The sequence below is a fragment of the Lissotriton helveticus genome, chromosome 1_2 (assembly GCF_964261635.1).
Source record: "Lissotriton helveticus chromosome 1_2, aLisHel1.1, whole genome shotgun sequence".
NCBI classification, from domain to species: domain Eukaryota; kingdom Metazoa; phylum Chordata; class Amphibia; order Caudata; family Salamandridae; genus Lissotriton; species Lissotriton helveticus.
The window spans coordinates 164,801,820-164,826,530 of NC_136058.1; the positions used below are offsets into that span (position 1 = coordinate 164,801,820).

Consider the following 24,711-nt stretch of genomic DNA (forward strand, 5'->3'; position numbering starts at 1 on the left):
AAGGCAGAGCGTCAGGCCATTTAAGACCAGAGCTCGCTTGAATTTTGGCCAATTTTAGCTTTAACGTGCCATTGTAACATTCTACTAGTCCAGCTGATTGGGGGTGATTTGCAGCGTGGAATTTCTGTTGGATGCTTAGCCCTTCACATACTTTCTTCATCACTCGACCCACAAATTCACTCCCATTGTCACTCCAGACCATTCTCGGCATTCCAAACCTAGGGAAGAACTCTTTGGCAAGGGCTTTAGCTGTGGACAAGGCAGTGTTGTCCTTTAAGGGATATGCTTCTATCCATCTTGAAAAGGCACAAACAACAACAAGTACGTATTTCAGATTGTTGCACCTTTCCATGTGGATGAAATCTAGCTGCAAAACCTCGAACGGATACGTTGGAGGCGCAAAATGACCAGCTGGAGTTGGGGTTCCCCTACCAGGATTGTATTTCAGACACACCATACAATTTTTGACCACATTCTCTGCACACTTGGGAATTCCAGCATTTTGCCATACTGGAGCCAACAACTTACAGATCCCTTTCACACTGATGTGAGCCATTCCATGAGCCATTGTAACAACTGCAAGCACATACGCATCGGGCAACAGCCATCTCTGATGCTCTGACAATTCGACCCAACAACCATTCACATCCAATTTCCCCTTACTCTCTCTCCATGTACTCAACTCTTTCTCTGTAGCTTCAGCTTGAATAGACTTTACACTCTCTATCGTGTCTTCACACATTCCTACGTCACCAATCCATCTTGCAGGGCCTGCAACATACATTCGACTCATCACATCCCTCGCTGTTTCTTTTGCGACTGCGTCAGCAAATGCATTTCCACGACCAACATCATCAGTCACTTTCTTGTGTGCACTGCATTTTACAATCGCAACTTGCAATGACAAAGTAAGTGATTCAAGGAGCTCATTCACCAATTGACCATGCTGAATCTTAGTTCCATGCGAAGTCAGGAACCCACGTTCTTTCCACAATCATCCAAAACTGTGAGCCACACCAAATGCATACTGGCTGTCGGTATATATGGTCACTCTCATTCCTTTCGACAACATACACGCTCTCGTAAGTGCAACCAATTCTGCTGCTTGAGCTGAATTATGTGGGATACGTGCAGCTTCAACAATCGTATGCAAAGTCGTAACAGCATAGGCCGCAGTCGTATCACCATTCGGAAGCTTGAAGCATGAACCATCCACCCATAAGGTACCATCACACTTTGAAAGAAGAGTGTCCTGAAGGTCTATTCTCCCTTTTGTTTCTTCTTCTGTTCTGAGAAAACAATCATGCTGTTCAGAAGTATCTAACTCTGTTTCAATCGGCAACAACGTGGCTGGGTTAAGCGTGTTGCATCTTTTTATGTGCACATGACTCGCTAACAGTGTCAACTCATAACCTGACAACCGAGCACTAGTTAAGTGCTGTGTCTTGGTTCTGTTTAACAACGTGTCCACTGCATGTGGAACCATCACAATCAATGTATTACTCATCACTAAACCAGCAGACTGCCGAATAGAAACAGCTGCTGCTGCTGTGGCTCTTAAGCAACTCGGCAACGCTTTAGCTACCGGATCGAAGGTTGATGAAAAATACGCGCATGGACGCTGCCTGTTCCCAAACAACTGTGTCAACACTGACAATGCACAACCTTCTTTCTCATGGACATACAATGTAAAGGGCTTACTGTAGTCGGGGGTACCCAACACAGGAGCCGAACATAATGCATTGCGCAATTCGGAAAAACTTTTCTGACACTCTTCAGACCACGGGAGGGGATTCGGTGTATCTTTACAAGTTAATGCCACCAAAGGTTTGGCCAGCAAAGAAAAATTTGGTATCCATTGTCTGCAATATGATGTAATACCCAAGAAAGCACACACTTCTCTCTGTGTCTTTGGCACACTCAGTTTTGCAATTGCCTGAATTCTTTCTGGGGTCAGTTTCCTTCCCTCCTTCTATAAGAGATGACCTAAGTAGGTCACTTCTTGTCGACAATATTGTAATTTCGAAAGGGACACTTTGTGATGTAACTCTGACAAGTGATGCAACAACGACAACGTGGCTTCTTTACAAATTTCCTCAGTATCTGCAGCAACAAGCAGATCATCAACGTACTAAATAAGGGTAGCGCCATCAGGTAAAACAATTGTGTCAAGCTGTGCTTTTAAAGCTTGACTATATATCGATGGACTTTCACAGTAGCCCTGGGGAGCGCGTTTGAAGCGGAAGCTTCAACCTCCTAAACTGAAGCCGAAAATATCCCTCCTCTCTTCGGCAATCGGGATGCTGAAGAAAGCATTCTTCAAGTCAATCACCGAGAACCAAGTCGCAGAAGCTGGAATCGTAGTTAATAGGGCAGTGATATCAGGAACAACTGGAAATTGTGGCACAACGATTTTATTCACCTCTCTAAGATCAATCACAAATCTGTAAACAGGTGGCTGAGAAGGATCGGTACGCTTCAAAACAGGCAAAACAGGACTATTGCAAACGTTGCCTCTTGTCTCTTCAATTACATCCTTTTCAATCAAGTCATAAATGATCGCTAGCAACGCTTTCTCACCTTCACTAGAAATCTTATATTGGGGAATTCGTGGCATTTTAACATTGGCTTTCAATGTCACAACATATGGCGGTATTTCCAAAAGACCTACATCATTAGGACCAGTAGCTCAAAGAACATCAGGAAGAGACGACAATTCTGTCAGAAGTTTATCCTTCGACAAATACATTGGGGAGACTACTTTCTTACCTAGTGTAAGTTTCACTCCTGAAGGAGAACAATACAAAGTCGCATGCAACCTTTTCAACAGATCCAATCCCAACAAATTTTCACCACAACCTGTTGTCAGAATAAGGGGTGCTTCTAATTCACAAGGTCCAACAGAAAGGGACATAGGACTAGAAATCGGGTTTCTAACCGGGGCGCCAGAAAAACCTACTGAAACATTCATTTCGCCAGACAAAGGTGCGCCAGGGAGTTTAGAGTGCATAATGGAACTCTTTGTAGCACCAGTATCCAACAGAAAAGGTTCTGACACACCTGATGTAATCACCTCAACATAAGGTCCATTCTGATCTACTGGAACTGAAACAACTCCCTCTCTTTGTCTATGGCTGTCCTAGCAATCATTACCTTCCATATTCTCATCTTCTGCATAGTAGTCATCAGCATGGTACTGAGCTGTCCTATTAGACGCGTTATTCTGCTGATCAAACCTATTCATTGAATTTTGAGGTGGAAATGAGCGCGCGCTCTGGGGAAAATTTCCACGTCCTCTACCTCTAGGCGCATGTGGAACACCTCGACCTCTTGCACCAGAAGCACCATTCATGCGCTGTAACAAAATAGGACAACTATACTTAAAATGACCCTCTTCTTTACAATATGAACACTGATTAGGGCCTACAGGAACACGCTGTTGGGGATACTCGAACCTTTGCGAGTTCCTCTGAAACTGTTGAGGTTGCTGATAGTTACTCTGACCACCACGTGGCGGATACGCTTGTTGTAGAAGAACCTTCGTTTTTAATTCTTTCGTTTTCTTGTCTGCTCTGTCTTTCTCATCTTTATCTCTATTTTCGTAATACTGGGCAGTAGCCAATATCTGTGCTGAAGAGGAAACGGCCCACAAACTTTCGGAATCTTTCAATTTCTTACACAATTCGGGAAGCAAATTATGTACAAACTTGTCAACGAACAACCGTTGACCACCTTCTGTACTCATATCTTGACCACTGTGGTCGACAAACGTCTCTTCAAACCTAGTGAAGAAATCAGACACTGTTTCATCTTTCTTCTGCTTACACGCAGACAACTTGTCCCAATTCACTCGCATCGCAGGCATTAAAGTCTTCATGTAAGTAATGATCCTACCAGGGAGATCTGCTACTAAAGGCTCGGGTTTAGCGCCACCAACTTGTCAGTCATTTGCAGCACTAATATTAACCCATGTATCACCTAACTCCTGATCATGATCCGCATGACGAATCTTTTCCCATAAAGGCTGTGGAACAACATTTCCAAACAACATGTCTATATCCGCTAAATTCATAATGCAAGAGCTTGCCATCTGTGTCAATTCCTTGTAATACCCTGCAGGATTTTTACGGGGATCAGGCAAAGTCTGCTTAAGGGCCAATACTTCAGCGCGCTTCCATGGAACATGTACCCAAACACGCTGAAAATGTGCTGGTACCGCAGCGATGTGATTAACGGCATCCGCTGCAACGGCATCCTTCCATACCGGAGGAACTTCTCTCATTGGATACTGTCGCGCCTTCCTTCTAACAGAGGAATTATGCTCAAACAATGACCGGGAAACACCCTCACTCCTAAACGATAATAAGGTCGCAACTGCTTTTTCAACATCAGAACCCACAATTGTGCCTTTTGCAAAATCGTACCGTACACGACACAGCTCAGGTGGATGACATTCTAAATCATTTTCCTCCAATTCCTCACAAAGAAAAGCGCACATTTTCTCGAAAACGTATCTCTGTTTCGGTTCTTCCCACTGATGGAAGACATCCATAACAGAATCTAGCTCATACCTTGTAGGCTCAGTAACCCATTTATGTGCCAAATAATTCAATGTTTCCCGCTGTCTAGAGTCGGGCAGTTGACTACGCAACTGTTTGCTTGTTGAAACAGGGGTCATACTAGATGCCCCAAATAGAGGATATAGGAGACTAGCGACAGTGTCAGTCATTCTCTGTCGAACGGAAGGAGAAGTCGACGAGAGAACAGGAGAAAAAACAGTGTGAGGCAGGGTAGATGCAGATGCAGACGCAGAGGCAGTATCAGGAAGAATACCAGAAAGGGTAGTCGATGTAGTAGGCAAGATCGTAGGAAGTACAGATAGAGCAGGTAGCAAAGTCGGCGGCCCTTGAGGAGGCTGTGCCATAGGAGTAGGAGCCAACTGAAGGGCAGCTGGCGGCTGTGGAAGAATCGGAGGCACAACAACCGGAGGTTGCACAACTAAAGGCTGCGGAGGTAGCACTCTGCGCATAAGGGGGTGGCGAACTCAATAAATGCGACATTAGGGGATCTTTTTCTAGTTCTTTTGCTGCATCCTGCTGAAGAGGCGGCAAAACTGGATAGCATTTATCGATCGCCATTTTACGTTGCCTGTGCAACTGTTCACTCGCTTGTTCTTCCTCATCATCTTTATATTGCATAGCAGCTTGCATTATCGAAATACCCTTTTCTCTTTTATTCTTTTTAGCTAATTTAATTTCTTTCTGTTTGGCTTCCTTTCGCCATAGGCGGAAAGAGTCAAACATCGGCGGCCGGGCTTTCTTCTTGAAAAGTCTAACCTCTAGATTATCTAATATCCCTGTGTCAAAACTACCATATTGGGGCCATTTTAAAACACCATCTTTTCTGGTGTATTTAATCCATACTTCATTATATGTGATGGGGCCTACGCCGTGTTTCACGTAAAGCTCATAGGTTGGAGTTCCAATCGGAGGAACCGGACACAAGTCCTCCAATAGGGAATCCCTATTACAACCAAGACAAAACAAATTTCCAAGTCTGCTAAGACCAGGCATCTTCGCTCACTAGTCTAGCTTCAAACTTCAAGGGATTATCGAATACGATATTCTCGTGAATACACGAGTCCCTCGGCTTTGGTACTTGCAAGTTCCAAATCAAAGATCCAAAGGGGACACTCAAACTAAGAACCAACTAAGGACTGGGAGACGCTCCACTTATACTTAACTGAGGTATCGATAACTGCACCAGAAGACTCGTCTATCGTTTCGCTCTACCAATCATCAAGGGTCCAAAACAGGGCGATAGTCAGGGCAGCAGTCCTTCGTAGCCGTTGGGAAGCGGGGAACCTCGCAGCAAAGACTTTCGGACCACGTCGACATGCAGGGGTCGATGAAGTGGCGGCCTTCCTCCAGAATTTTCACACGAAGCTCCTCACGAACCTCTGGCTTGGACCGGTACCGCTGAAATCACCCTACGTTGGGCGCCAACTGAAGTACTTGGTTTTTCAGAACCGGTACTGAACCGGTAACCCAGCAGTGCGAGGGACAACACCCAAAGACTTCGGGTTCTTTCTGTTTCAGACTACAGAAACACAGAGTCTTCTAGGTGAAGTCAAAGTGGAATCAGCTTGCCCAGGTCGCAGAGAAGTCAGCAAAGGTGTACGTGTCCTTCAGAATCATGTTTGGCCTTAATCATTGGCCTATGTGAGGGCAACTCACAAAATGGCTGCCGTACACAAAATGGAACCCAAGGGTTCAGGACGAAAATGACGATTTCAGGGTGAAATCGTCACTCGAATATGACGAAAATGCTTGTACTTAGTATACTGGCCATTTTCGGTCTGCTGATATGAAAATCGTCATGATATGACGATGTTTATAACACGGGTCCAGAATTTTCAGTACCACAAACCAGAGAGGGAAAGAGAGACGGTCCCTTCTTCAGATGAAAAGATGCCTAAGATTATGGTGAGGTGTTCCATGTATACTTATTGTATCTAACTATGTCTTTTATTCTCAGGCTCTATGTATATGTATGTGTTGATGATCGCTACTAATCTTTACTGTGATGTTTAGTTATTTCTTTCTTTTGTCATCCTATTATCATGTAATAAAGAACCCTTGAAGCATATAATTTGTCTTTATTCCTTGTGAAGGAAGGTAAGGCCCCTTTTTTACCAAGTACTTACATAGGGATGGGCGATTCCCCTCTAATGGGTAATTGTTGATACAGAAGGGAAATTGGCTCCTAGCAGGGATGTCTAAATTTGAATTATTATATGCAATACATTGCTAGGAGGAGCATGCGCTGTGTACCCTCTCGGATGGGGAGGTGTGATTTGCTGCGTACCCTCTCGGATGGGGAGGTGTTGTGACTTGTTGTTATTTGCGAGCCCCTTGGCAATGGTCTTATATGTTGTCAGTGTTTATTCCTTTCTTGGGTAAGTATTGTGAAATGTGGTGTCTTTCTGGATCCTGAGAAAGGATGTGGTAAGTAATGGCCTGGTGACTGACAGAAGCACCAAAACATACAGAAAGGTAGGTCATTACATGCCCCTATTATTGTAGAGGTTCATACTAGGGAGGTTCAGAGAAACAGGTGACCTCGGATTATAGGAAAGCAGCAGGGCAATTCGTATCCAGCCCAAGGACTACAATTGGGCAGAGCCAGTTCACAACGTGTCTGGAGCACCTTGCGGGAAGAGATTGGTAGAACAGCTTGGGTCCGTCAATCCACATTCCGGGTATGTGCACAGCCATAACTTTACTTGCCATAACTTTACTGGCTGTAGGAGGCACCTCACCCCTCCAGGTAATAGGATCAATTAATGGATGAGGCATGTAGGTCAGAACTATTTAAGATGCTTTTACACCTGTAGTTGTCCGGGCACAGGCATAATAATACGGTTGAACAAAGCAAGGGATTTACTTGGTGATGCACAACAGACAATTATCCACTGGAACTGGATTACAGCGCAATATAGGTTCAAGAGATTTGCATCAGTAAACTATGAGAGGTGCAAACTCAGTGGCCAGTCAACGTAAATGTACTCTCAGCAAATCCAGTCAAATAACAGTGCATGTCACAGTATGCTTCATTTAAGTTAGAGCTCCCTGCCCCATGACTAGCACAGCCAGGTGGTGTAGGAAAGGTTGCCCTAGAAGAGTGGCATGGTTAGCAGGGTTTTGGGAACACAGGTAAGAGAACAACGACTGACAAAGTAGTTAAGCAATTCACATTTGGATAATTTAGGAGAGGGCAGGCAAGATTTGTAATTTTTTTATTTATTTATTGTGTTTTATAGAGCGCGAACTTGACCCGTGAGGGTATCAGAGTGCTTTACATGGTATACAGTGCTACAAATAAGAAAAGTTTAAAGTGCAGAAATAAACAAGATCAACATGTAAGGTTACAATCACGAAGAAAGTTTGTAATCGCGCAGGACTCTTAAGTTCTCGGTGTAAGGAGTTGGTGATCTGGGAAAGCGGTAGTCTTGGATTAGTCAGGCAATGCAGTGGTTGCGAGTATGCCTTAGACGAGGAATATACCCATGAGAAAGGTTTTGGCCTCGTCTTTGAAACGTGCTAGAGAAGGGATTCTTCTGATGGCAGGTGGGAGAGAGTTCCAAATTCTTGGTGCTGCTCCGGTGAACACCCTGTTGTAGGTTCTATTTTTCTGAAAGGAGGCGGGTTAGAGTAGGAGGTTTCTAGCGGACCGGGAGTTCCTGTTTCGTCCAGATATCACTAGTTTCTGAGCCAGATAGGCGGGGGAGTTTGTGTATAAGGCCTTGTGTGTAATGCATGCACGCTTCAGCTGAATTCTGGCCTCTAGAGAGAGCCAGTTCAGTGCTTTCATGTGTGGCGAGATGTGGTCAAACTTCCTGGTGCCTGTAAGTAGCCTGGCGGCCGCGTTGAGGCAGGCTTTTAAAGGCGCTAGGGAGATCTTGGGCAGTCCAGTGAGGGGGGAACAGCCATATTCCAGTCTGGAGATGACTAGTACTTAAAATGCCATTTTTAGGTCAGGAGCATCGATGAAAGGTTTCAGCTTCCAGAGGTAGCTCTTTACCCAACGTTTTCTCCAGTGCTAAGCATTCCCACTTGCCAGCACCTCGGCAATATCTGTTCAGAATTTTGGTGCCTGGCCAACTACGCTAGGGTTGGTGCATCTGCTAGTACACCTTGGGCCTCACAGGTTATGATTTATGTTTCTCTGCAGACCCATAGGTTTGCCAGCTGTGGGAGGCACCACACCCTTCCAGGTAACAGGAACAGTTAAAGTATGGGGCGGGAAAGTCCAAGTGAAGCAATTATTCTGTTACACTCTGTTAAGCATATTGTTTTTTGACCGCCAAAGAGTAATTAGGAGGCTATGCTGCCTGAAGGAATCTGTTTAGATTTATGTATTTAACACTGGGATTGGGGCTCAAAACTGCTTCTGCTGCACTCATAGGAAGAAAAGAGAATGTAAAGAATGAGCTGTCAATGGGTTGGGCACACTCAGCAGTCATGAAAGCAAAAATGAAGTCATTTCTTGTAACCCCAAAGGGTGACGGAAGCGACGATTGTAATATGGCCAAAGCATATCTAGGCACTTTACATGGCATTGCACATAAAACAATTATTCACTGAAACCGGATTTGACACATTATTAATTTGTTCAGTATAGTTTTAGCTATAGAACTGTCTTCGCAAATGTATGGCCCACTTCAATAGAAAATGTGCCCTCTGTGAATGAGAGAGCATATCACAGGAGGCTTCCGTTAAGCGAATGATCACCCGCCTCTTCATCATTAAAGCTAGGTGGGTTGCGTAGTTTGTCATTATAAGTATGTTCAGAGCACTAATGCTGACAATTATTATATCACCATATGCAGCAGAAAATAGTAATTTTCCTTGTTGGTGTGCTGGTGTTGCAGATGGAACCTCTGAACCCAGGGCCTGGGCTATGTGGTTAAAAAAGGGAATAGCTAACCCCCATCAGAAAGGCACAATTTTGCTCAGGGCACCTTAGAGTATATAACATGGTACTGTGTTTAATGAAGAGAACAGTAGTCCCAACTGGCCCCTGGGTGTCCGCCAGGTAGCGTAGAAAGTCAGTAAGTGGATAGATAACTATATGGGTTGACCACGGGCGATAACTTATTAACACATACTTATGACCTTACATTTCTGAGCACTGCAAGCTAAATAAAATCGAGGGAAGATACATGGGGTTATCCAGCAATTGAGGGGCACTGCAAGACATGGGGGTCCCTTATTCTGTTTGACGACTTAATAACACTCAGTGATAGCTTGAAGCCAGGTCCGGGGAGGCCTTCAACCATTTCCACAGTAAAGTAATTGGAAACATGCCTAAGTTCACCAAGCGAGGGGTTTGGGTTACACAGGGCGTGGCCTCAATAATGCAAACACCAAAAGGTACTACGATAGGTACGGGGTACACTGGCCAGAGGTGGATAGGGACTTATTCCACCTAGAAGGCTGGTAAATGCAGATTGCAGGAGGTTAGCGAGCCTGCCATGGCGGGGGGCACAGGATATTAAGGCTGCCACATCCAGGGCGTTGGTGGAGTTACAGGGTCATCCGGAGGCTGATTGGTACATAGCAGTACCCTCTTCAGGAGCACAACAGGGGTGCCCTATGCCAAACTCTAGAAGTCTTTAAGGCACGACCCTCGATGAAAACGTCAGAGCCCAATTAGTCCTTTGGGTGTTTGTAAGCTTGAGGAACCTGGGGATTGCCTTGCTACTCTCCACTCCTAAAAAGGCATAAGTAAAGTCATGGACTGGTGTTCCACGGTAATTAAGGGGGAAATCCCCCAGAAAAGGGTAGCACCAATTGGGTTGGCCAAGGTGTTGTTTGGCTCATCAGGCGGGCGGCAGTTTAGGTTACTCATCGCTGCCTGCCTTGGATCACCTGTAAGTTAACCTACCACGTTGGCATAATTCATGCATGAAAATAAACCTGTAGCAACTGTTTCTCCAAAAACTGTTGTGGGCTGATAATTTATTGCAGCGCATCCAATTAACGCTAAGTGGGGGTGCTGATATAGGCACTATGTATCTCATCAAAACTCCTCATGCTATGAGGAATAAACTCAGGTTGGCTTGCCCAAATCTGGTGGATTATTACAGCACTGCAAATTTGTTATATTTATTGGAGTAAGTCGTCGGGAGCAGCGAGAAATCTTGGTTCCACATGGACCCAGTGGTGAAATCCCGGCCTTTGTGGGACATAGCATGGCTTTCACATCACCTCCGCTCCCAAAAGAGCCCATACATTGCCACATCCACCAAGACAGTGCTCAACATCTGGGATCAAATAGCTGTGAAGAGGCGTCTTATCACTTTCCCCTCATGCAACACTTGGATTGCTCAATCAATCAATCAATTAAAGTACTTGTAGAGCACGCTACTTACCCGTGAGGGTCCCAAGGCACTGAAGGGAGGGGGGGGTGCTGCTACAGCTCGAAAAGCCAGGTCTTGAGGAGTCTTCTGAAGGTGAGTAGATCTTGGTTCTGCCGTATGTGGGTAGAGAGGGTGTTCCAGGTCTTGGCGGCAAGGTAGGAGACGGATCTGCCGCTGGAGGTCGTTCGTTGGATGCGGGGGACAGCGGCGAGCGCGAGGCTGGCGGAGCGGAGCTGGCGGGTGGGGGTGTGGAAGCTGAGTCTGCTGTTCAGGTAGGCTGGTCCTGTGTTGTAGAGTTCTTTGTGTGCGTGGGTGAGGAGTTTGAAGGTGATCCTCTTGTCGACGGGGAGCCGGTGTAGGTTTCTCAGGTGGGGGTGATGTGGCTGCAGCGGGGGATGTTGACGATCAGTTGGGTGGAGGCGTTTTGGATGCGTTGTAGTCGTCGTAGGTGTTTGGCTGGGATTCCTGCATAAAGTGCGTTGCGGTAGTCCAGTCTGCTGCTGACGAGGACCTGTGGCACCGTTCTTCTTGTTTCGGTCGGGATCCACTTGTAGATCCTGCAGAGGGTGTTGTAGCAGGAGGAGGAGACAGCGTTGACCTCCTTAGACATGGAGAGGGAGGAGTCGAGGATTAATCCTAGATTGCGTACGTGGTCGGTGGGTGTTGGTGCTGTTCCCAGTGTGGTCGGCCACCAGGAGTCATCCCAGGCTGAGGGGATGAATCCGAGGATGAGGATCTCCGTCTTGTCCAAGTTCAGCTTCAGACGGCGGCTTCTCATCCAGTCGGCGACGGCCTTCATTCCTTCGTGGAGGTTGGTTCTGTCTAACCCTGGGCGCAGCACTACGCTACGCTCGCGTAGTTTGCGAAGTTTGCGCAACTTCGCACTACGCGAGCTGCACGTAGCACAATGCCAACACGCGTAGTGCAGCAGTCATTTTTTGATTGTTAGCGGTCCTCAACGTCATGTTCGCGACCGCGAGCAAGCAAAATGACATCCCGGCGAGATTTTCAACGCAGGGAGGTCAGGTTTCTCATTGCGAGTGGTCGCGCATGCTCGCGACCGCTCGCAATGAGAAACTACCAGTCCGCGTTGAGAAAGCTGCGGCTTGAGTAAAAATCTACTCGAGTGGCAGAAAACTACAGCTTGCACTGTGCAAGATGCCGATTTCAACGATTGCACAGTGCCGGATGCTTGTCGGCACTGTGCAATCATTGAAAACGCATCTTGCACAGTGCGGACATGCTACTACGCAGCTCGCGTAGTGCTACATGAAGTTCGCGTAGGGCGAAGTGCACTTCGCGTAGCGCTACTTCGCGAACTACGCCCAGGGTTAGTTTTGGCAGTGAGTGGGTCCTTGATGAGGGAGAGGATGAGCTGGGTGTCGTCTGCTTAGGAGATGATGTTGTGGTCATGATGGCGGGCCACTAGTGCGAGGGGGGCTATGTAGACGCTGAACAGCGTCGGGCTGAGGGATGAGGCCTGGGGGACACCGCAAATGATGTCGGTAGCTTTGGCTCGGAAGGGTGGGAGGCGGACGCACTGGGTTCCGCCGGTGAGGAAGGACGTGGTCCAGTCTAGGGCCTTCTCTTGGATTCCGGCTTCTAGGAGGTGTGTCTTTAGAGTGCGATGGCAGACCGTGTCGAAGGCGGCTGACAGGTCCAGGAAGATGAGGGCTGATGTTTCGCCATTGTCTAGTTGGCGCCTGATGTCGTCTGTGGGGGCAAGGAGGGCTGTCTCGGTGCTGTGGTTACATCTGAACCCGGACTGGGACGGGTCCAAGATGTTGTTGTCTTCCAGGTGGCGGGTCAGTTGCATGTTGACGATTTTCTCGATGACTTTAGCTGGGAATGGGAGCAGGTAGGTGGGCCGAAAGTTCTTGAGCTCCTTGGGGTCTGATTTGGGCTTCTTCAGAACCCTCACGTCACGCCAGCCCTTTGCCCAACCTCATTCCCTGAATGGAAGCGGGGCAAATGGAGGACACTTAGCGACCTTTTCACGGGGGCCACCTTTAATCATTCGAGCAGGGCAAAGTTGCCTCCCATCTATAGGAATCCTCCCACCTCCAATACCTTCAAATGTGCTACTGAGCCCTACACCCCTTCAATTCCGTAGCGGATACTTGGAGCCCCACGCTGTTTGGGAAAATATTCCCCTACAAGACTGCAAACTCATGCTAGGAAACTGCACCAGGAGCCCCTTTAACAACCAAACAGTTGGAGGTACTATGAAGGGACTTTCCTAAAACCCATAAGAGCATCTCACACAGAGAAAACACATATAAGATTAAGTAGCAATGGTACCTGAGACCTCTCAGACTCAATAAGGTGTTCCCCACAGCCATCACCCTGTGCTGACGCTGTGACCAGGCGGAGAAAGACATCTTGCACATCTGGTGGTCCTCCATAGTGATCCAAACGTTCTGGAAAGAGAACTTATCAATGGAGGCCCACATCAAAAACTCTGCAAAAAGTGCTCTTTTCTCTCTAAAACACCTCAAGAAATTGAAACCTTTTCTTTCCCACAATGACCTCCAAGACAGTAGTCCAATCCCTAGTTCTCTCTAAAATCGACTACGGGAATGCCATCCTAACAGGGACTCCAAAAGCTCACCTAACCCCACTAAGGGCAGTGCTGAACATGGTCGCTCGACTCATATCTGGAGTAAAACGATTTGAACACATCACTCCAGCTCTCAACTGGCTACCCATGGAAGGGAGGTGTATTTACAAGCTGGCCTGCATCACACACAAAACCCTTCACTCTCCGGCCCCCAACTACCTGAACAACAAACTGGTAAGAGCACGTCAATCCAGAACACTGAGCAGCTCCAACTCACTCCTTCTTATTCCTCCGAAACTGAAAAAGAAAACCACCCAATACCGATTGTTTTCTGGCAATGTTCCCAGGATGTGGAACGCTCTCCCTAGAGTCCTCAGATGCAACCCCTCCTTCTCCTGTTTCAAAAGGGACCTGAAACTCCATCTCCTTAACAAATACTTTCCTGACCAATGTCAACTAACCTAGACTTCAATATCCGAGTTGACTCCTCTCTCTCTTGAAATTCAATGATAGTTGATGACCGGATAGTGTTAACCACCTTTTTTGTTCTCTCCCCCTCCGATGCACTGTTTACTTATTTTTCAGTCTATATTCTTTTATCTCTGGTTTGCTTCCTTACTGCCTGTCCACTATGTAATGCAATTTCCTTCTGGTGTTTACAGTGTGTATGTAGAGCGATCTAATACCTACAGGTCAAGCTAGCGCTATATAAAACTTTTAAATAAAATAAATCTTGGGCCACATCAGGGACATGCTAGGCCATCTCATTCTGACAGATCCTTCAGATCTACAGCCAACTCAGCTGGAGGGCAGGACAAGCTCCGATTGGAAGACCCCTAGATATAGGACAGTGGCGGAGCTCTCTATTGCAGAAAGAGGCCCCTGGACTGCACTGTGGTCAATAGACTCTGCCCTCACAAGGAACCAAATCCGCCACTCGCTGATGATCCAAGAAAAAGAAATGCACGGCTTTGGCGCCCTCTCATCGACTGCATGACTTGATAAGAATTATTATGATTCTCCCCACCCCACTTACCCGCCTTTCAGCTCTTTGATTATTATTAGAGCATCAGGCCGCCTGTACCCCCACCCTTGGTGGCACAGTTTCAGCATACGAGTATGTCATTGCTCCACCCTGATCCCACTTGCTGTGATGCCTCCCCACCCCCACACATGCCCAGGGACTGTCTTTTTCTTTTTTTTTTTGGAACAAATAGGTGGTGAAGGTGTGGGCAGGGACTTTTCCCTTCTTCCTCCTTAGTTTGTTCTAGATCTTCATATTTTGCTTTGGGGAAAGGTAAAAACTTAACACTGTGAATTAGAAGCTGTTGTTGCAAGGTATATCTTGCATCGCAGCTGTTGTTGCAAGGTATATCTTGCATCGCTCACTCCATGCTTATTTGTCTAATTATGTAAAGTGCCGGGAAGAGTCTAGCATCATCACCAGGCACACATTTGTTGTTAACTTACGCTACTAGTAAAACTATTGTGGGCCTCATTTATGAAGCCTTGCGTCAGTTTTGCGCTTCCGATGCACCACTTTTTGCGACGCATCGGCGGCGTAAAACATGCCTCCTGTTGCGCACTATTTACAAAGTGACTCATCTAAGCCGATGCGTCACTTTGTAAACCCCTGTCCTACATTATACCTGCATCAGGTATAATGTCTGTAGGGGGGGTGTTTCTCCACAATAAGCCTCGTACAAGTGGCGCAGTGAAATCTATGAGATTTCACTGCGTCACTTCTAGGACGCAGTTGCGTCAAAATCTTGCACCTGCCACAGAGCAAGCGTAAGACTTACGCAGGCCCTTTCACATGGCACATTGCTGGAGTTGCGTCACTTTTGTGACACACTCCAGCAATGCGTCACTTTTGCGCTTACAGATACGTCAGAAATACTGACGTATCTATAACTCCTTGCGACATGATGCGTCAAACATTAAATATGACGCATCAGGTATGTCGCAAGGAGTGCGCACTGAGAAGTGACGCATCACTGCTTTCACGCAGCGATGCGTCATTTCTCATAAATGAGGCCCGTGTCTTCTGCGAAATCCAATAATCAGCTCAGAGTAAAATAAATAAAAAATGACAAAAGCCATTTGGTGGAAAAAGAGGGCCCCCTTTGATCTTTCATTTGCATACTTGACTGTGGGACTTACTTACTGTGAATCGACTCGTGGGCAATCTCAGAGGGGAACATCTGGGCTTCGAGGGAATTTGGGGTCTTCTGGTAGAGTTTTTCTCATGGGCCAATCAAGTACAGTTAGGCCGCCAAGATACAGGGCCTGGTAGCTCTTGAGATAGGGTGAACAGATAATAGTATACTCAATGCTTTGAAATAGGTCTTGAAAGGGGGAAATCGTGTCTATCTGTGCATGATGCCACTTGCAACTACTTCTACATAAGACTAACATATTTGCCAGATGGGAATTGGCGGGTGAGGGAGAAGAGGGAAAAAGGCTAATGGTGCCATTGTTCTCTTTATTCCTTTGATTTCATTCTCCAACTCACAAGAATGTTTCAATTCACAATATTATATCCATGAATACTGTCACATTATATAAACTGTAAACACACTATGCCAATGTGAATGTCAATACAATCGTGCTTTATAAAACAAGAAGACAGATTCTCTATATCATCCTAAAACTAACATTCAGAGATGTAATCACAAATTGAAGAATTCAACTGGCATAGTGCAATAGTTTAGTTTAGAGCGGAGTATTAAAAGAATTGAAGACCTGTAGAGTTACACCCCACAGTTTCACAGGCCCATTTGTATTTTTTAATGGAAGGAGGTCGGATACCTAACTCTCATGAGTAGGATGGCCTAGAACAAGGGTTTGTGTGATAAGAGTATACAAGGTGAGTAGAGGGAAGAAGACATTGAAAAACAGAAAGATAACAAAGTAAAGTATAATTCAGGGAAAGCGGTGTGTCTAACTAGGGTAGCAATACGTGGCATGATTGTATTTAAAGTCTCATCTATGCAACACATTTACAAGACCCTTGAGAACTGGATGTGTGGAATTGAGTCACAGTTACCAACTGCAAATCACAAGTAATTGATGGTGGGGTAGAGAAACCTGCCATGCACCTTGAGGATCAGAGTGGGTCTAGCAGGAGAATACCTGTGAGGTCTAAGTATCTGCATGAATAGGTGTGTTCATAAAGGATTTACTAGGAGGCCTTAGACACAGTACCACACTTATTATATTATTGGGATCTTATTTTATGTGGTGCAGCGATCATGGGATGAAGACCTCCTAATTCCCAAATAGTGAATACATTCACATATACAATTGTGGCTAGATGATCAGCACATACGTTATTTCCAGACACAAATTAATTCACTTAAATCATTCTTCTCAATTGCATTTAAATACAAGAGATTTCATGGAGTCATGTATTACATTCTTTTGATAATCCTTTATTCTTTTTATTCTTCACGGTGTAGCCAACGCGTTTCGTCTCTTAACGGGACTTCTTCAGGACTCATTCACGTAATACTTTCTTACAATGGTGTATTGTCGCTGATATTTAAGGACATAGAACTCTGCTTAGTTAGTAGATGACTAGCAAGTCCAGAGCTTCCAAATAAATTATTTCATATTTCAGGCCATTATTGGCCACCGCATTAGTCGTGCGCAGTAAAGACGACTGTTCACCCCCTCGAATGGTCTCTGGATGAGGTATCAAAAAATTGAGAATAATGATTTAAGTAAATTAATTTGTGTCTGGAAATAACGTGTGAGCTGATCATCTTGCCGCAGGCAGGCCCGGACTGGCCGTTGCGGGAACCGGGCAATCCCCCGGTGTGCCACAAGGGTGGGGGCCGTTTTGGGGGCCCTGGGGGCCGGTTTTGTTACAGGGCTGTATATGCAGCATAGCTGCAAAATCGTCCCTGCAACAAAATCGGCCGAAAACCGTCCCCGGTTTTGGTTCCCAGTTCGGACCTGGCCGCAGGTGTGTACATAAGATGGCCACCAAGACTTAAACATCGGATGTAATAAGTGTGCATATTCACTTAAATAGCTGTGCACATTCAGAACCTTATTCACAAAGGGCCTCTGCACTCTCCACCTCAAATGCAGAGACTCCCCTACGACTGCGGGGCCCTTGCCACGAGTGTGGAGGCCCTTTGTGAATCAGGTCCTCAGTTTTTAAGGTTTTTCTCTTTTATTAATTGTAGAATGTGTTGCCCCTTGAAGGAAGCATACCTTTGGTGTTTGTTGAAAATTGAGGTTTGAGGGATCCTCATACAGTCTAGTAGGTGGAATGTAGAGGATATGGTTGGAAAATATCATATGAATGGGCGCCGTTGGCGGACTCGAAAGTTACAACACTTGCTGTCTCCCGTTGCTTCTGTATACATCCATCTTCCGGAACGTTTCTCACCTGTAACTGGAGGTCAGAAACTTTCTCAGTTACATTTTTTAATAGAACTGTTGCCACTACTGAAAATACTGACTTCTTTCTATTGCAAACCAGCATTTAAACATTTTTTTAGGAACATTAGACTATGTTTTTATTTTTCAAATCAGCAATAACCATTGCAACAAGATACCACTAGCCTTAGACCTGCTTCGACATTCAATCCTTCATATTCACTGGTACACTCTAGCGTTTTAACGTTTGAGAACCTTATTCTGAAGAACCCCAACATCTTAAAAGAAACACACCTCCTTGTGTCATTCAACATAAGCTTGCAGGAAAAACAGTCACTTTATAATCTTGAAGAGAACGAAAGTATACCACATTGTAGAGAATGTTAATCAAGATACTAATAAGAAGAATATGTTGTCAATGGAACAATCACAATCACTTGCAACATTTGGTAAAGAACCCCCTGCTAGAGAATTGGGCAGTTATCCTTGAAGTCACCACAAGGGCAAAAGATGGTTTCTAGAACCAACAAAACGTTTTTTGTACCTCTATAATGATTGCATTTTTTACCAAAATTTCATAAATATATTAACAATCCTCCTGGCAGAACTGTTCTACATGGTTGTGGTTCAATCTTGGAAACTCTTGGTTGTTACATTAATCTCATCATTAGGGATTATGTATCATAGATAAAAAACATATGAGAGGTAGGTTCCAGGTGATCACTGTTATAGAAGACTGTTGGAAATTATCATATTTTGTGTGGTATGACCACAGATTTTTGCCTTCGATATCTGAACATGATTTTGTTGGTCATAAGGCTCTGCGAACTTTACTTCTTCTAACCAGTGATAAAGTGTGTGTGCCCTCCCTTTTAAACATGATGAAATTGGATATACCTCATTTGAACCTTTAATTTACTTATAGATCTTTAGTATACAGCACACCATGTACATAGGGCCTGAAAAGTAAATGCTACAAGTGGGCTGCAGCATTAATTGTGCTTGCCACTACAGGTAACACTGCAAGTCTGAGAGATGCCGTTGCAGCCTAAGTGAGCACATTAAAATTGCCATTTTGATTTGGCAAAATACACCTTTTAGCAGGCCTAAACTTTCCTTTTTAATACTTATGTCATCCCGAATGTAGGTCCTAAATATCCATAGGGCAGAGTGCATGGTATTTAAAAACTAGTACAGGATTATTTAAAGTTTTACCTGTTCTGGTTGGGAACAACCTCATAATTCACGTTTCACTGTAGCTAGTCTGCCTCTCCCACAGGAATCAATGGGTTACAATATGACGACTTATAATGCTTTATTTCAGTGTGGGTGCACTGTGGAAAATGATATAAGGACTTAGTTTAATAGTCATTTAATATCCAACTTAATGGCAAACTTGGATTTTTCATTACTATTTTGAAAATGTCACTTTCAGAAAGCTGTCATTTTTCTGTCTAACCCAACTGTGCCATTCTGCCGGTGTCACCTGACTGGTGAATGGCTCCCCTGTGTGAGGATGCGTATTGCCCCAGATAGTGAACAAAAGGCTTGCGTGTGGAGTGTTGGTTTTTGTTCTTGAGTCAGATGGCTTGGGTGGGAGGGCGAGGGCTGCTATGCCTGCCCCTTCCTGAGCTCCAATGGGTGCCTGCCCTTTTACTGGCAGATGTAGCTTCCACCTAGGCGTGCCTCTCCTTGTTGTCCTATTCAGATTGGCTTCAAATCCAGTGGTTTTGAGTGACTATAAGGGAGAGTTTGTCCATTTTCCTAGGCACAACCCTGGGTTGGTACACAGAGCTGTGGCACCAGTAGAACAAGTGATCTGCCATGTTGGGTTTAGGTAGAGCAGGGCATTGTGGGATAGTTTACAGTACAATACACAGGAAGTGCTGCGAAGGTTGGTAGGATAACCCTTGGGAACTTATCACACCACTGGTTAGGGAGTGGCCAGCAGTGTCCCCAACCCCCAGGATGGCACTGGGCCTAAACATGGCACACCCAGTACTCCTCTCAGAACACTCCTGACTCTGTGAAGATCAGAAGAAGGACCACCCTGCTGTCTGAATCCTGAAGGAAGACTTGGCCTCCTTTCATTAAAATTCAGAACACCAGAGTGACTACAAGGGACCTCATGTTTGAGCATTAGGGACACAACCAGATTCCAGAGGCCTTTTCCTGTAACTGCCCAGCTGACTGGTTCCACCTTTACCTTCCCTAGAGCCTGCTTCTGGCCGGGGTTGGAATGAATCCTAACCCATAGGCAGTGTTTCCATAGTCATGGACGCTTGGCTGGTTTTAGAGTGTACTCTTTCGGTTCAAAATGCAAAATCTTGGACTTGGAACATTTATGCTAACTTTTACTCAAAGAACTGGCAGGAGAGCAGGACTACTGTCAAGCTAAAGCTGTCAAAATGCCAGTTAGATTAAACTTGCTTGGTTGTTCTACTGAAGGAGATACTACTTCAACAAATGTTTCAAAGCCTGTACTTGGAGTACTTCATTCGGACAGAAGCTGAGCAGCAACTCATCGACATTGAGACCTTCCTTGACACAGACTTTGCACTTCAAGTGCTACAAACTTTCCAGCCTTCCTTCACGACAGCATTGGGACTCCACTCTTCAGCAGCTGCTGTCATCAAACCCTGCATCATATCCAGGTTACCTCTCAGACAAGTTCCAAGAGTAAACATGGAGCAAGTTATAGTTACTTCAAGAAACTAGAACTGGTAAATTTCAGTGTTTTTTTTGTTTAAAATTGAACTTTTTACTGATTTTTTGACTGAATTATAACATCACTTTATTCTTTGTTTTTTCTGTGAATTTATTAAGTTTTTCTAATGTCAAGCAAATACTATAACCATACCCAACTATAATGTCTCTTTAACCTTAGGTTTTTCATTGAATTTCTTGGGGTTTCTAAGGTAAAGTAATGTTTTGTTACCATACATAACTAAGTCTACCCTGTGACGTGCACAGCCAAGACTCTGTTACTGGCCAGTCCCCATGGTCTGGCAGCACCCCAAGGAGCTGCGGTATTACTGAAAAGCTACATGGGGGGGGGGGGTGCGCTGGACATCAAGTTAGTACCACGGTACCCCAACGCCACAAAGAAAATATTCTTTCACCTGTGGGGGTGTCCCTTTGGGACCCCTCAACAATGGCCAGGGGGTCCGTTTTTCCCTACCCTGCCCACTTATTCCATATATTTGTTGGTTTTAGACAACACTTTTCCGACCAGCCAAACAGATCACTTGTTTTTACCTAGCAGTACCACAGTAGTAGAGCAGCCTGAAATATCTATACATTTTTAACCTTAATTTCTCCAAAACTACAGAACATATTCTAGTGTCTGGCAAATTAGAAATGATGGAACCCTTTGACTCCTGAGTGGAATGCAATGGAGACTGGTTTAGAAAGTTGAGTTCGCCATTACAAGCAGATGAATAAAGACATGTAATACTAAGCCTAGTGTGTGGCATAGCAATTGGCGGTATCCAGGCTGGTGAGTACGCTACAACTGGCGATGAGTTAGGGAATATGTAACCTGAAGATCAACAGTGCTCTCCCAGAGAGGTTGCTGTGGTCCAAGCAGACTGCTAGTTTGAGCCACGTGTGTTGCAGTAGAAGTATGGAACTGACATTTGACGCATGTGGAGCCAAAGTGCAACTCCAGCTGCTATAAAGAAGTTGAAAACAACAAAAGCACTGCAAAGAAATCTTCATATCGGTGTCCGAGACCCTGTTGCCCAAAACATACATACAGGTACCTCTCTGTTATGCAATATATAGTCGCACTTAATACGGAGTGATACTGCTAAAGGTGGATGCAACCAGGTTTTGAAAGTGCAGCAAGTAGCAACAGCGAATTATCAGATAACGCTGCGATCAAAAGCATTGCAAGGCAGAGATAAACAAGGTATCAGGCAGTACAAAGAGACGCCTAAAAATAAAGAAAGTGAAATACAAGAAACAGTCATCTGATTACCAGAACTGAATAAGAAAGTCCTACCACAGAGTTGGGCAGAGTAGCCCCAGAAGAAGTTCCTAGGATTGTGCTTATAGAGCTTTTTATATCTCAAGTGGCACGCCATCAAAGGTGCTGGGTGCCGGCTTAGAACAACTCCAGAGGTCTCCAGGAAAGTGAAGGTCTCTCATGGAGAGCAAGAAGGAGATCCCAGTTCCATCAAATGGCCAAGTTGACCCAAGGCGAGAACCTATTGGCCAGCAGATATGTCAGAGAGGGCTCCACCCTCAATATAAGCCACTCTCAGAAATGGCTAAAATACTGTTGCTTTCCTTTAACCTCCACTACCGTTTGATACCACCAAAACACTGAATATTGGCAACAGATGGACTCCTTGGATAGAGACATTTGATGATTTTGTTGACGCACTTGAAGAGACTAATGACAAAAAGATTATCAAGTATCTCAAAGTTCTTGCTGGTGGTGGTGTAAAAGAAGTCATAAAGAAAATGCTGCAAACTTATGAAGAAGTCACAAATCGGCAGATTAAAGAAGTATTGAATCTCAAGTTTAATTCAATGCCCAATGTTGATTATGTAAGAATACATTTTCAACCAAGAACGCCAGAAAGTTGGTGAAATCATTGATGTTTTTGTGGAGAGACTCAACACACTGATCAGACTGTTTAATTAATTTAATGATGAAGAAGCTGTGCATCACAGAGTTACTGACAGCTGCTTGTCAGATTCATTCAGAAGACAAATGCGAAGAGAAACTATTAGTTTGGAACGAGTGTTAATGGCTGCCGGAGCTGAAGAGCATGCTGATAGGCAAGCTGCTGAGATGGAGGCCGGAGGTTTCCGGAATGAATCCTTCATGAGTGTGAAAAGTAAGTAAAAACAAAAGACTGAAGGACACAAAGCGATGTCTACACGTAAAAAGTAGTTGTGTTTTAGATGTGTATTTTGGTGTACACACGTAGGTAAATGTCCCGCTCTTCAACTGATATTTTATGGCTGTGGAAAGGAGAAACATTTTGCTATGGCTTGCGAAGTAAAGGAAAAAGTAAGTGTGTCACAGCGCAAAGACAAAATGACCACCAGAACATTCTAGAAGCATCAACATTGTTAGACCTAGCATATCTTGGCGTGATTACCCCTGACTTTTTTGCCTCTGCTTCCTTTGCAATTTAGATGTTTTGGGTACTTTGCCACTGCTGATCAGTGTCAAAGTACAAGTGTTCCCTATGTAAAATGTAATGGTAATTGGTTAGCCATGATTGGTATGTTTGCCTTACTAGTAAAATCCCGAGTGATGTGCACTGTGTGTACCAGGGCTAGTAATGCAAGGGCGCGCGGAACTCAGGCCTGCAGTGTAGGGCCTGCGCGCAGTTTCCTAAGTTAGCATGTTGTCCTGACAAGTGCAACGACTTGTCAGGCCTGACTTTCCCTTTTACATACACATTGGGCATCCCTGTGGTAGGTCCTGGGTACCTCTTGTAGGTAAAAGGCAGGATATATACTAAGGTGTGTGTTATGTCCTGACAATGAAAAACACTCCATTTCGTTTTTTCACTGCAGAAAGGCCATGCTGTCCATAGGACAGAATGGGGGAGTCTGGGTGTTGTGTTTGTTAGCCTAGTTTCCTGTAAGTTTATAATGGAGAGGTGAAGTTTAGTATGTATGAACTCACAGTGTCATAACACATCTTTCTGTGAAGGTGGTTTTGTCACTGTATGTTCAGAAACCACTCTTTTAGAAAGTGGCATGAGTTTTGTGCTTTAGGCATTTCTGTGTGTATCTGCTGGAATGTGGATTGTCTGTCTGGATCTGGAAGATGAGAGGAGCTGTGAGAGGTCTTAACCCAGGGTGGGGTGAAGATGGCACCAGGCTGCCCTGCATCTGGAGAGTAGGGGGAGGAGAAGCCAGGGAGGTGAAAAGGCCTGGGCTGGTGATATAAACCAATTGACCCATCTCCTGCTGAGTGATTAAGGATCCAGACCCCAAGTATCAAAGGGAGTAAGGGGACATTGGGAGTGAGACACCCAGATCTGATTTATGGAGGGGGCAGGTACCTCTGAGCACAAACCTCAAATACATTAAGGGGTATAACTATGAGAGCTGAAACCCCTGAACATTGGAATGAAACAGAAATGGATTGAGACTGAAAAGGTTGGACCCATTTCTTTGGTTAAGAGGAACCTCTGCTAAAGAAGGAGCAACTGAAGAGACTGCTGTGGAAAGACCAATGCTTCCTTTGTGATATGGGGCTGGTCTGCAGTTTGCTGTTCTCACCAAGGGAGAGGCTGTTGGGACTGTGCTTGGAGGTGCTGGGTCCCCCGGCTTGAAGAAGACTGTGCTTTGTGCTGTGTCTTGTTACCCCGAGGGCCTGAGGTGAGCTGGCTCCCTGTTTGGAAACACATAAACATTAAAAATTCCGGAGAAGTCCCAAGCAATGCGGTGTGCACGTGCTTCTGCAGCTTGAGACCCTCAGAAGTTGTGTCTTGTAATCGTGGGCACGCAGGAGTAAGCTGAGTCTCGGACGCACAGGGTGCGTGTCGTGGTGCAGGCCAAGGCATTGGTGAGGAGTGCCTGGTCGTTTTGTGCAGAGGGAGACGAGGTGAGACTCGGATGTGCAAGGTGCGTGTTATGGTGCAGGCTAGGGCACTGGTGAGGAGCGCCTGGTCATCGTGTGCACCGAGTGAAGAAGTGAGATGCGCAGAGTGCGTGTTGTGGTGCAGCCAAGGCGTTGGTGAAGATTGCCTGGTCGTGGTGTGCACCGAGTGAAGAAGTGAGCCTCGGAAGTGCAGAGTGCGTGTCGTGGTGCAGCCAGGGCATTAGTGAAGGGCGCCTGGACATCATGTGCACCAGGAGA

At 45.3% G+C, this 24,711-nt stretch overlaps 1 long non-coding RNA gene across 1 annotated transcript in view; it reads right to left on the reverse strand.

Annotated features, from left to right (window-relative positions):
- The window catches only part of LOC144799304 (uncharacterized), a 175,471-nt gene that overhangs the window by 109,676 nt on the left and 41,084 nt on the right, over positions 1 to 24,711 (reverse strand). The window contains exon 2 of the long non-coding RNA XR_013603789.1: positions 17,709 to 17,892. This is a non-coding gene — a long non-coding RNA (uncharacterized LOC144799304). The remainder of the gene's footprint in view (positions 1 to 17,708; positions 17,893 to 24,711) is intronic.